Raw genomic sequence first — 15,006 nt, 5'->3', positions numbered from 1 at the left:
GGTATACCTTCTATAGTTAAGGCCTAGCCAAAGCCTCTCCCGCCTAAGTAACTCCTATTTACTCCTTAAGCGTATCTTGCTGGCGTACTACCCTAGCGAGCAGTCCTATCTATTAGTACACCAACACGCGCATCCGTTTTCTTAAGCCGCGTAGTAATCTCTTTAGCTAAGACGTAATCCTGCCTGCCTATTAGGTGCACTAGGGGTTAGAGCCTAGCTAAGGGGTAAGGTCCCTAGAGCTAGCAGTAGCTACTACACACTACACCCCGCGGGAGGTTCCTATTTCGCGTTACCTATAAGAGTCTCCTTATAATAGGCCGACCGTGTCTTACAAGAAGGGTTATAGATACTTGGTCCCGCGCTAGGCGACCTACTCTACCCTCTCCTACTAACTAAGCTTGTGTCCCCCCTCCTTATAAACTAGCCTGTGTCTCTAACTTATTAAGTCCTCGTATGACTGGCCTATGTTTCCTTAGAGCCTCCCCCATATATATACGCAGGTTGCGTGCACCACGCCTATTAAGACCCTCCTATAAGTCACCTAGTCGAGCGCTATAGAGCCATCAAAGCTAGCCTGTGTTTCCGCTGCCTAAAGCTTTGCCCGTGTTTCCACCTCGTCGAGCCGTCTGGTCGCTATCGCGTCGCTATTACGTCGCCGTCGCGTCTATCGTCCAGGTCGCGCGCACCACGCCTATTAAGACCCTCTTCTAAGTCACCTGGGTATTGTATACCAGATAGGCCCTTATAGAGGGGCCTTAACGAGTTTTCTAGGCAGGGCCTTAACAAGTTCTTCGCGGTGGCCTTATGGCCTTAATAAGTTTCGTACAATTCTACAACGCGTTAACCTTAACAAGTTCTTATAAAAAAGAGGTTCCCTACGCCCTTGCTGTGTTCCTACGGTCTCAGAGCTAGTGCAAGCCCAAGGGTGTCCTGTTATACAACTAGGACGCGTTTACGTTAACTAGCTAGGTAATAAGGCCAGTTTCGGGCCTGGTTACGAGCCAGGTAGTCGTATATCGGGTAGTTTTCGTATCCCAGTTTCCCTTAATGGCCCCCCTAGATAGTAGAGCAGGAGCCTCAGGCGGGGGCAGTAGGACTCCTGGTGTTGTTAAGGGCGATGCTTTATACGATGCTTCGTACGCGTCGCAGGCTCAATACTACAGAACCGCGACGACAGCGCGCTGCACGCGCTGCGACGGCTCCCTACCATCGCCTCTGCACTTGGCCATCAAAAGAAACGATTTCCTGATGATGTTTCCACCCGCGGCGACGTGGACGCGTGCAGTAGGGCTTTGTGGGCTAATATTAAGTATAATAAACCATAAGTTCTACTAAGTGTTATTATCTAAAGGAATTAATCGCCTGGTAAGGGCTCTAAACTTATTCCAATAAGCCTCTAATACCCGTATGTGTATAATAAGGTTATAAACTTTACTAAGCGTACTAATCTCTCTTTAGCCTGCGGCCTTTACTTCCTTTATCTTCTATATAAGCTTCTTATTAATTATTAAATTTTTATTAAGTGTGGCTTACCGAATAGCTTTATTAATTGCGTCTTTGTCTTTAAGGTAGAGGAAGGCTTAGAGGGCAAGATTAATAATATAGCTACTATATCGAATTCGGTGCTAAACTAGGTCCTAATAAAGGAGTTCTTTTACCTAAAGGCCCGTAGATATATAGCGATATATCTTATCGTTTGCGCCGTGATTGTCGCTATAAATATAGCCAATTCTACCTAGAATTCTATAGCTCTCGGCAGTTTAAAGAAAGGTATTGGCTTGGTCCTCGCCACCATATAAGGGGAGTTCTGGTAGAGTAAGTAGAGCCTTTTATAACTGCCTTATTTCCGCGTTAATAAAATAGGCAATAATTGCTTGGAGGGAGAGGTAATTTAGTAACGTTTATATATTAATTAAGAAGTATATTTTTACGAGGGAGCTTTAAAGCTTTCGTTTTAGAATATCGCGATATACTAAGTACAATTGCTTAATTAGCTTCGGTATAGTTCCTACCGCATTAATTATAACGTCCTCCGTAGTATAATTAACTATTATAAGTAATGTGTGTAGCTCTGGCCAGGTGGCCGCATTATACAGTAGATTGCGTATAGCAATTAGCTATATAAGAGCTTCGTTAAAGGCTTCGCGATTAATAGCGGCCCTAAGGATCTGCTCTTTTTCAGCTTCGCGTTTAAGCTGTTTAGAGCCTTTTAATTTATTTAGTATATTCGTAGTCGCTTTGCTTTAACCTCTCTAGCTTAGATCTCTATGCTATGCTTTTTAGAAAGGTGGGCGTGAATAGATGTTAAAGAGGCAGAGTCCTATTCGCATATTAAGCAGTACTATATTTGATTTCTGCCGTTATAAGTAGCTTTATAAGGAAGAGGATCGCGGGCAAATTGCTAAGTAGAAGTAGTAGTAAGCTTTTGTTTTCTATAAGGTAGTTAAAAGGAAGTTGCACCTAGTATACTTGGTATAGAGCCGCTTAACGCGTTGTTATTGCTAGAGTAGGTAAACTAATCCAAATTAAGCTCCGAAATAGTAGAGGAAGATATATTATTGTCGTCTATTACGTTAGTAGATAAGAGAGGCATAGCGTTAGTTAAGGATTAGGTAGTTAAAGATTGGGTATATAAAGGGCGCGTAAAAAATTAAGAATGTGGTGTAACGGAACCTTATAGCAAGAACTACAATGGGTCCTGTTATTAGGCTAGGTGTATAGGAAATGCAAGTATAGAAGTTAACAACGTAATAATAACTGGTAGAGTGGTTGCCTAATAGATTAACTTTAATTGTATTCTAAAAATCACTATAAGGAAGAAACTATCTAGGTAGGAACTAAGGGTCCTTAAATACACAACCGTACTCCTATAAAATCCTGCTTATACGTAATATACGTATACTTTATCTACTCTATTATAAATTATGCAGATCCTATAGATTATATAGATTACGTCACGTAACCTTAGTTACTATTCCTTATTATATAGCTCTATTGGCTCTATCCTAAACTATACTTATATTAACTAACTAGCTTCTTCCAATTCCTCTCTTAGTAGTTATAACATTGTACTTAAAGCGTCCGTAACACTATCTCCCTCCTCTTTATCTCCCTCCTTAAAGATTTAAAATATCTTTAAGTTATTTACTAGAGGTGTAATATCCGTCTAATTAATTTAGTTAATATTATTACTTATTATACCTAAAGCAATTTCTTCTTCTTTAACTGCTTATTGTTCTCGCACCGTTACTATAATACTTTCTCTTAGTGAGATTATACTATCTTTATATTCTTGCTGTTTAAAAGAGAGGTTGGTTTGTATTATATTAGCAAACCTATCTTTATAATAACCGTTCTCTTACTTAGAGTGTACTAAAGCGAATATTTATTTATCCTATGACGTTTGCTTTATCTCTAATACTAAATATATATAACCTATTACTCTTAATAGTTATCTAGTTCCCTAATTAATTTATCTTAAGGTCTCGTATTTAATTTACTACTACGCGGCTAGATAATAAACTGTTTATTATTTTAGCGAAGTTATACTACTCTTATAACGTAGAACGGGAGGCTACTAATGCTTAGCAACGGGCCCTTAAGTCTCGTCTTATGGCGTCTACTTAGTTAATCCGTCTTAAGAAAGTACGTAAGAAGGTTTATTTTAAGGAGTAAAAACTTATAGAATAAGGGTTGCAGGAACTTAGTAATAAAAAAACAGATTCTCTTTTAATAGAGAAAAAAATAGATTTAAATAGTTTAGCAACTGCTCTTCTCAGGTCCCCCTTAGGTAACTTATTCTTTAGTAATTCTTCTTTATTAATACTACCTAACCTAATCTCTTCTAATACTCCTATACCTTTCCTATAGTATTCTTTAAATTCTCTAGTAGCTNCTAGGTAGTCTTAGTATAGCCTATCCACTTAACCTTATACTATATTTTATTGTTAATATCCTTATAATTAACAATCTTTAAAACTTACTATTTATCTTCTTCTTACCCTCTATATATATCTACTTTATAGGTCGGTGGCTTAATATTCCCGTATACTGGCTCTAGCATTATAATATATTATATAGGGTAGATCCTTATTTTGGCTAGTAGGTTTAACTTAAATGTAACTAGTAAAATTCTTTACTTAATTTTAAAGGGTCCTAGTCTAATGTGGTCCAACTTTTTGCTTAGTTATTAACTCTTAAAATTTTTATATAGTAGCTATACTCTATCTCCCTTCTTAAGATCTGGTCCCTTAGATCTCTTAGCATTATAGTACTTTTTTATTCTCTTTTATACCTTTTTTTACTAATTCTATAAGGTCTGTATAAAGATTTATTAACGTCTTTATTCTTTCTTTAGCTATGCTACTTATTTTCTTAGCTTATATCTATAGTTTGCCTTAAATAGTAATATGCCTATTTCTTCTTATAGTGTTGTATTATATATAAACTATATAACTAGTAATAATAATACCCAATTATTCTATATATAATTAATATAATGTTTTAGATACTATTCTAGCGTCTAATTTAACCTTTCCGTTTAACTATCTGTCTGCGGGTAATATGCGGTAGAAGTTACTACTCTAACTCCTTATTCTGCTAAAAATACTTCCTAAAATACTACTATAAATCTTAGATCTTTATCTAATATAATCTTATTTAGTGCTCTATATCTTATAAATACTTCTTTAATATAGATTTTAGCGACATCTTTTGCTAAGATTTCTTCTATATATGCTATAAAGTATCCCCACTTTATAAGCTTGTCTACTATTACTAAGATTGCGTTATAATCTTATCTGGTAATAGGATCTTTTAACTTTAGTAACTTTATAATAAAGTCCTATAATATAACCTCCCATAGTCTTCCTAGTATTTTAATAGGTTATAGCCCTCCGTATAGCTTATACCTTATTAATTTATTCCTCTAGCAATCTAAATATTCCTTAGTAACTTTTTACGCTAAGCCCTAGATTCTATTAATAATATACTCCTCTTAGAGTCTTAATACTAAGCCTATAGCTTTATTATATCCTTAAGTTAATCCCTTATAGAAATCTTCTATAAATTATTCTACTATGCTTCTTAGAATATACTATATTTCTTAATTTTTGTATATATCTATCTATAGATCTTCTAGTTATGCCTTTAGAATTCTCTATGCCTAAAAGCTCTTTGGTAACTTATAAACTCTTTCTAGTTCTTCCTAGGTTACTATAATTTTTGGATAATTATATCTAATTAATCCGTCTATATCTTTCCGTAGTAAAGCCCCTAATAGCTTTTTATTATTTTATAGTTTAGCCTTTTAACTTAGAGCATCTACCCGTATATTATCTGTGCCCTTAGTATACTAAATTTTAAAATAGTATTCTATAAGCATTTCTACCCATCTAACCTATTTTTAGTTAAGTTCCTTTATTATTAGGAATCCTATTAGGTTCTTATAATCCGTCTTAACTATAAATAGTTTCTTTATACCTTATAAAAATGCTCTTTATTCCTTTAGTGCTGCTACTATACCTAATAACTCCTTATTATAGATGTTATAGTTTAACTCTAGTAGTGTTATCTTTTAACTATAGTATGCTACTAGGTACCATTTATCCTAATATTTCTATATAAAGCATGCCCCTAGTATATAGTCTAATATATCTATTTCTATAACCGTTTCTAACCCTAGTTAATAAATCTTAAGAACTAGCTCTTAGGTAAATAACTTTTTAACTTTTCTAAAAAGTTCCCGCTATTTCTTTCCCTATACCTATAGTTCCTCTTTCTTTATTAATTATATAAATAGCTTAATGTTCTTTAACTATTACGCTATAAACCTTCTGCAGTAATTATAAAACCCTAGGAACAATTTTAATTACGTAACATTCTCTAGTTCTTACTAATTTACTATAGCCTTAATCTTCTTTAGATTTATGCTAAGTTGGCCTAGTTTAATAATAAATCTAATAAAATTGGTCTTCTTGGTGAAGAATTCGTATTTCTTAATTACTACTAGGATCTATTTCTTTTATAGTCTCTTTAAAACCCATTTAACGTGCTCCTTGTATTCTTCCTTAGTTATTAAGTAGATAATAATATTATTAAGATATACTATAATAAATTTATTTAAGTATTCTCCTAATATATTATTAATACGCTTCTAGAATATTATTAGTGCGTTTATAAGCCTAAATTATATAACTAATAGTTTATATAGTTCTTCCTTTAACCTAAAGGCTGCCTTTTATTTATCGCCTTCCTTAATCCTAATTTAATAGTATGCCTATCTTAGATCTATCTTTATAAAGATTTACGCGTTGCCTATCCTATCTTAAATCTCGCTAATTAAGGGTAAAGGATACCTATCCTTTCTGGTAATGCTGTTTAACTATCTATAGTTAATATATAGCCTTAGCTTGCCATTTTTCTTTAATATAAACAGTACTGGATAACCTGCTAATAACTATAATAGTCTAATATATCCCTTTCGTAAGTTTTCTTAGATAAACTCTTTTAGTGCTCTACCTTCTTCCTTAGTAAGCTTATAGATTAAAAAGAACTTTAAACTTATTTTTAGTTCTAACTCTATCTTATAATCCTATACTATATAATCTAACAGCTTTTTACTTTCTGGTAACTATAGTTTCTTACTATACTTATAGTATCTTTTTAGTATATAACTTAAGCTTTGCTTAGTCTCTTTATATATTACTTTAACTTAGTACTATACTAACTTAGTTTACTATTGTCTTTTACGGCGTTAAGTATTTCTAATATTAACTTAACCTATAACCTAACTAATCTTTAGATTATATTCCTGTAACTAAGGCATTTCTAATACTGCCTTATTATTCCCTAATAGTAATATATTAAAAGACATCTCGATTTATCTTCCTTTAATAGTTAACTAAATAGGTCTTATTTTAAGATTAATAATACCTCCTCTGCAGGCTATTAGATCTCCTAAAATTGTTACTAATAAGTAAAGTTGCTCCTTTTATTTATAAGGTAATCCTATTCTCTTAACTACTACTAGTAAGATATGGTTCCGTGTTACTCTACTATCTATTAGCGCTTTAAACTGCTAATCTTACTACTTAATTCGTAAATTTAGGTGTTATCCTTAAATTCTGTTAAGGGTCTAAGGCTCTACTACTAGCTCCCTTTGGTCCTATAGGCCTCTACTTTTCCTAACTATTAGCTGCTTAATCCTTATACACTTAGCTCGCTCTTTAGCTAATACCTAGTTTGCTTTTTATCCTCTATATACTATAAACACGTGTTTTTTAGGTATTCCCACTACTATTGTCCGTTTAAGTATTTTTCCGTAAGAAATCTTTTTAGTTAAAGTATTAAGTCGCCTAACTCCTAAACTTCTACTAGATGCTAGCTATATATATACTTAGCATTCCTATATTATTGCTTATCTATTATCTAATATATCCTTATAGGGTATTTCCGATTCTTTTCCTTTAGATTCTTGTATATTTCGTATATATCGTCTATATATGCAATCTATAATAGCGTGTAGTATGCTAGGTGCTTTAGGTTAATTCTTAGTTTATCTTTGTCCCTAAGTTTAAACCTCTATTATGTTAATCTAAACGTTACGACTTTATTTGCAGGTACTAAGATACGTCTTTTACTTTTCTAGTCCTCTAATTGTTCCTCTAGATCTTTTAACGTTATAATTAAGGCTCCTTTAATGTAGGTTATAGCCTTCTCTATAATTAGGTGGTCTTAGATAACTTTTTTATCCAACTATATATAGAAATCTTCCTACTTATTATTATATCGCTACCTATACTACTTTTAGTATAGCTATTAGAGTATATACGGCTTATCTATTAGGAAGTATCTTCTTATTACTATATTATAACAGCCCTTTATATATCGTTCCTTAAACCTAGTAGGAATCTCTAAATTCTCTTTATTTTCCAGTTTGGTAAGCCACTTAGCTCTTAGTATACCTACCCTAGGCCTATTAGTAATTCTTTATACCGGCGCTCTATCCCTTATACGTCCCAATATACTAGATCTCTTATCTAGTTTTTATTCTTACTATGCGATAATTTTTTACCTAAATTCTTCTATAGTTTCTTTTAGTTTGCGTCTTACTAATGGATTTTTAAAGTCTTCTTGCTTTTTAATCTTAGTATTAATACTTTAATCTTTAGGCTAAACACTATATTCCCCTAGTAAGTCCTTAAGGTCTATATATCTATCTCCTAGTCTAGTTGTTATTTATATTACGGATTCTCTAATCCCTTATTTCTTACGTATAGGTGTCTTTATTCGTTCTCCGAATTCTTAATTCTTTAATCCTAAACTTACTTTTAACTTAAGCTTGGCTCTAGCCTTAGTCTAACTAGGCTTACTTAGTATTCTTATCTTATCTTAAGAGTCTTAAATCTTACTTATTTCGTCTTAAGAGTCTTATGCCTTTAGGAAGCTTCGTCTTAAGCTTATTTATATATTACTAAACTAAGCTACTGCTCTGCTCTACTAGTTATCGTCCGTTATAGGTCCCTAAGCTTACTTTATCTCGTCTTAAGAATCTTAGTCGTCTTATATCTTGTCTTAAGAATCTTAAGCCTTTAGCCTTTTGCCTTTATTAAGTACTAAAGTAGTTTGCTGTTCTACTTCTCTTGCGTCTTATAAAGCGATAGATATTATATCTAGTAGGGTCTTAATCACTACTAATGTTCCCTATTCCGTTATAGAATTATCCTCTACCTTTAGTATAATATCTCTAAGGTCTGCTCGCTCCTAGTAAGCGGCCCTTATTACCCTATCATTATAAAATGTTTCGCCTATATTAAAGTTATTATCCTTAATATCCGATCTGCGAACTAGTTTATTAGTTCCTTTATATTCCGCTAAATATAGCTCCTATAGCCAATAGCCTACGCTATACTTAGCGTCCTTATAAATTTAGTATATGTTATTATAATAAAACGCAAAACTTCTAATTAAACACTCTTTTATTTCTTATAGTATATTATTATCCCTCCGTATATATATATCTTTTGCTAGTCTAGTTCCCTTTATTATATAGTAACTCTAACCATCTTTATAATCCCTTACAAAGTGACCTTATTTTCCGTAATTTATATAAGCTCCTTTTCTAAACTACTAACTTTACTATAAAGTCCGCCTAAACGTCTTCTACTACTAAGATCCCTGGTTTAGCCTTTGCTCCTTAGTCCTGTAATTACTAGATCCTTAACCTCTAGGTTTTTATAGTTTCTTACTTTATCTCTTATAGGCTTCTTTAGTACTACTTAGGTCTATTAGTTCTATACTATACTATAGTTTTTAACTTAGCTTTAGTTATTACGTACTCTACGCCTTATATAACTATAGAACTTTATCCTAGCCTCTCTTAGCCTGTTCCCTTTAGTAGATCCAATTATTAATCTTAATCGCTTAATCTATTAGGTCCCTTAGAGTGTCCGCATCTTCTATTAGAATAATCGCGTCCTAGACTTTAGCCTTAAGTCCTTGCTTATACTGTGCCATAAGCGCCCTATCATTCTACTTAACTTGCGTTGCTAACGTCTGGAATTGCGTTATATACTTAATTGCTAATGTTTATTGCGTAATATCTTGGAGTTTTTTTTTCGCTATAGTTACTGCCTCCGGGTCTTTAAATATTTATATAAGTCGTTCTACGAATCCATTCTAGCTTAAGAATATAAACCATACCTCTTAGTTTATAGTCGTCATTCCGTTTGCCTAGATCTCCGTTAGGTAAGGCTTAAACTATTTAAGTGCTCTTTCTGTTAGGAATAATCCTACGTATACTATTTAATCCATAGGTATTGCCAGCTTAGCTCCTTCCTAAGCTACTTTAAAGTGCATTTACGTAAGGAATCCTTTAAGCTTTAATCTTTCTCCTAAGTACCTTTTAATTAATAGTAACTTAACCTTTGCTACGTGTAACGGAACCTTATAGCATAAACTACAGTAGGTCCTATTATTGGGCTAGGTGTGTAGGAAATGCAAGTACAAAAGTCAACAACGTAATAATAACTAGTGGAGTGGTTGCCCAATAGATTAACTCTAATAATATTCTAAGAATCACTACAAGGAAGGAACTATCTAGGTAGGGACTAAGGGTCCTTAAATACATAACCATACTCCTATAAAATCCTTCTTGTACGTAATATACGTATACTCTATTTACTCTATCACGGATTATACAGATCCTATAGATTATACAGATCACCCTATATAACCTTGGTTACTATTCCTTATTACATAGTTTTATCGGCTCCATCTTAGACCGTGCCTAAATTAACTAACTAGCTTCTTCCGTCTCTTCTCTAAGTAGTTATAACATCGTACTTAAAGCGTCCGTAACACCATCTCCCTCCTCTCTATCTTTGTCCTTAAAGATTTAAAATATCTTTAAGTCATTCACTAGAGGTATAATGTCCGTTTAATCAATTTAGTTAATATTATTGCTCATTATACCTAAAGCAATTTCTTCTTCTTTGACTGCTCGTCGTATTCGCACTGTTACTGCGATATTATCTCTTAGTAAGATTATACCATCTTTGTATTCTTGCTGTTCGAAAGAGGGGTTAGTCTATATTACACTAGCAAGTCCATCTTCGCAATAACCGTCCTCTTACTTAGAGTGCACTAAAGTAAATATTCGTTTGTCCTATAACGTTTGCTCCGTCTCTAATACTAAATATATATAACCTATTACTTTTAATAGTCGTCTAGTTCCCTAATTAATTTATCTTAGGGTCTTATATTTAATCTACTACTACGCGGCTAGATAATAAACTGTCTATTACTTTAGCGGAACTACACCGTTCTTATAACACAGAACGGGAGGCTACTAATGCTCAGCAACGGGCTCTTAAGTCTCGTCTTGCGGCGTCCACTTAGTTAATCCGTCTTAAGAAGGTCCGTAAGAAGGTTTATTCTAAAAAATAAAAGCTTATAAAATAAGATTTATAGGAACTTAGCGATAAAAGAACGGATTCTCTTCTAACAGAGAAGGAAATAAATCTAAATAGTTCGGCAACTACTCTTCTTAGGTCCCCCTTAGGTAACTCGTTCTTTGGCAATTCTTCTTTATTAATGCTACCTAACCTAATTTCTTCCGATACTCCTATACCTTTCCTATAGCGTTCTTTAAATTCTCTAGTAGTTCCTAGGTAGTCTTAGTATAGCCTATCCACTTAACCTTATACCATGTTTTATTATTAATATCCTTATAGTTAACAATCTTCGAAACTTGCCATTTATCTTCTTCTTGTCCTCTATACGTGTCTGCTTTATAGACTGGTAGCTCAATATTCCTATATACTGGCTCTAGCATTGCGATATGCTATATAGGGTAAATCCTTATTCTAGCTAGTAGGTTCAACTTAAACGTAACCAGTAAAATCCTCTGTATAATTTCGAAAGGTCTTAGTCTAATATAATCTAACTTTTTACTTAGTCGTCAACTCTTAAAATTTTTGTGTAGTAGCTATACTTTATCTCCCTCCTTAAGATCTAGTCCCTTAGATCTCTTAGCATTATAGTACTTTTTTATTCTCTTTTATACTTTCTTTACTAATTCCATAAGGTCTATATAAAGATTTATTAACGTCTTCATTCTTTCTTTAGCTATACTACTCATTTTCTTCGCTTACTATAGTAATAACGATGTTCTTAGCTTATATCCATAATTTGCCTTAAATAGTAATATACCTATTCCTTTCTAAGGTATTATATTATATGCAAACTATATAACTAGTAATAGCAATACCCAATTATTTTATACGTGATTAATATAATGCCTTAGATACTATTTTAGCGTCTAATTTAATTTTTCTGTTTAACCGTCTGTCTATAGATAATATGCGGTAGAAGTTACTGCTCTAACTCCTTACTCCGCTAAGAATACCTCCTAAAATGCTATTATAAATCTTAAATCTCTATCCAATATAATTTTACTTAGTGCTCTATATCTTATAAACACTTCTTTAATATAAATTGTAGCGACATCTTCCACTAAGATTTCTTCTATATATGCTATAAAGTATCCCCACTTTATAAGCTTATCTATTATCACTAAGATCGCGTTATAATCTTATCCAGTAATAGGATCTCTTAACTTTAGTAACTTAATAATAAAGTCCTATAATATAACCTCCTATAGTCTCTCTAGTGTTTTAATAGGTTATAGCCCTCCGTATAGCTTATACCTTGCCGGTTTATTCCTTTAGCAATCTAGACATTCTTTTATAACCCTCCTAGCTATTCTCTAAATTCTATTAATAATATACTCCTCTTAGAGTCTTAACACTAAGCCTATAGCTCCGTTATATCCTTAAGTTAATCCCTTATAGAATTCTTCCATAAATTACTCTACTATGCTTCTTGGGATATATATTACTTCTTGGTTTTTATATATATCCGTCTATAGATCTTCTAGCTATACTTCTAGAATTCTTTATACCTAAAAGCTTTCTAGTATCTTATAGACTCTTCCTAGTTCTTCCTAAGTTGCTATAATTTTTAGATAATTATACCTAATTAATCCGTCTATGTCTTTTCGCAGTAAAGCCCCTAATAGCTTTTTATTACTTTATAGTTTAGCTTTACGGCTTAGAGCGTCTGCCCGCGTATTATCTATACCCTTAGTATACTAAATCTTAAAATAGTATTCTATAAGTATTTCCGCCCATCTAACCTATCTTTAGTTAAGTTCCTTTATTATTAGGAATCCTATTAGGTTCTTATAGTCTGTCTTAACTATAAATAACTTCTCTATACCTTGCAAAAATACTCTCTATTCCTTTAATACTACAATTATACCTAACAACTCCTTATTATAAATATCATAGTTTAACTCTAGTAGTGTTATCTTTCAACTATAGTATACCACTAGGTGCCATCTATCTTAATATTTTTATATAAAGTATACCCCTAGTGCATAGTCTAATGCATCTATCTCTATAACTATCTCTAGTCCTAGTTAATAGATTTTAAGAACTGGCTCCTAGGTAAACAACTCTTTAATTTTTCTAAAGAGCTCTTACTATTCCTCTCCCCATACCTATAGTTCTTCTTTCTTTATTAATTGCGTAAGCGGCTTAATATCCTTTAACCATTGCGCTATAAACCTTCTGCAGTAATTACAAAACCCTAGAAATAATCTTANCTATATAACGTTCTCTAGTTCCTACTAATTTACTATAGCCTTAATCTTTTTTAGATCTATGCTAAGTTAGCCTAGTTTAATAATAAATCCAACAAAATTAGTCTTCCTAGTAAAGAACTCGCATTTCTTAATTACTACTAGCATCTATTCTTCCTATAGTCTCTTTAAAACCCATTTAACATATTCCCCATATTCTTCCTTAGTTATTAAGTAGATAATAATATTATTAAAATATACCATAATAAATTCATCTAAGTATTCTCCTAATACATTGTTAATACGCTTCTGGAATATTACTAGTGCGTTTATAAGCCTAAATTGTATAACTAATAGTTTATACGGTCCTTCCTTTAACCTAAAGGCTACCTTCTATTTATTGCCTTCCTTAATTCTAATCTAATAGTACGCCTATCTTAGATTTATCTTTATAAAGATTTACGCGTTACCTATCCTATCTTAGATTTCGCTAATTAAGGGTAAAGGATACCTATCCTTCCTAATAATGCTGTTTAACTGTCTATAGTTAATATATAGCCTTAGTTTGCTATTCTTCTTTAGTATAAACAGTACTGGATAACCCGCTAATAACTGCGATAGTCTAATATATCCCTTTTATAGATTTTCTTAGATAAACTCTTTTAGTGCTCTACCTTCCTCTTCGGTAAGCTTATAGATTAGAAAGAACTTTAGACTTATTCCTAGTTCTAATTCTATCTTATAATCCTATACTATATACTTTAACAGCTTCTCACTTTCCGGTAACTATAGTTTCTTACCATACTTATAGTATCTCTTTAGTATATAGCTCAGCCCTTTCTCTATTTCTTTGTAGGTTGCCCCTACTTAGTACTATACTAGCTTAGCTTATTATTACATCTTACGGCGTTAAGTATCCCTAATATTAACCTAACCTGTAATCTAATCGATCCTTAGATTGTATTCCTATAACTAAGGCATTCCTAATACTACCTTATCCCGTCCCAATAGTAGGATATTAAAAGACATCTTAATTTATCTTCCTTTAATAGTTAGCTAAATAGGTCCTATTTTAAGATTAATAATCCCTCCTCCGTAGGTTATTAGATCTCCTAAAATTATAACTAATAGGTAAGGTTCCTCCTTCTGTCTATAAGGTAGTCTTATTCTTTTAACTATTACTAGTAAGATATGGTTCCTTATTACTCCACTATCTATTAGCGCTTTAAACTATTAATCTTACCATTTAACTTATAAATTTAGGTATCGTCCTTAAATTCCTTTAAGGGTCTAAGGCTCTACTACTAGCTCCCTCTAGTTCTATAGGCCTCTACTTTTTCTAACTATTAGCTACTTAATTCTATTGCACTTAACTTACTCTTTAGCTAATGCCTAGTTCACTTTTTATCTTTAATATACTATAGACACGTATTCTCTAGGCATTCTTACTACTATTATCCGTCTAAGCATTCTTCCGTAAGGAATCTTCCTGGTTAAAGTATTAAACTTCCTTCCTCTTAGACTTCTGCTAGATGCCATCCGTGTATATATTTAGCATTTCTATACTATTGCTTATTTATTATCTAATATATCCTTATAGGGTATTTCTAATTCTTTTCCTTTAGGTTCTTATACATTTCGCATATATTATCTACGCACGCAATCTATAATAACGTATAGTGTACTAGGTGCTTTAGGTCAACTCTTAACTCGTCTTTATCTTTAAGTTTAAACCTCTATCGTGCTAATCTAAACGTTATAACTTTATTCGCAGGTACTAAGATACGTCTCTTGCTTCTCTAGTCCTCTAATTATTCCTCTAGATCCTTTAATATTATAATTAAGGCTCCTTTAATATACGT

This window comes from Cenococcum geophilum, assembly GCF_001692895.1.
Source record: "Cenococcum geophilum 1.58 unplaced genomic scaffold K441scaffold_30, whole genome shotgun sequence".
NCBI lineage: Eukaryota > Fungi > Ascomycota > Dothideomycetes > Gloniales > Gloniaceae > Cenococcum > Cenococcum geophilum.
The sequence above is the reverse complement of the archived record's forward strand: the minus strand, read 5'-3'. Positions refer to the sequence as shown.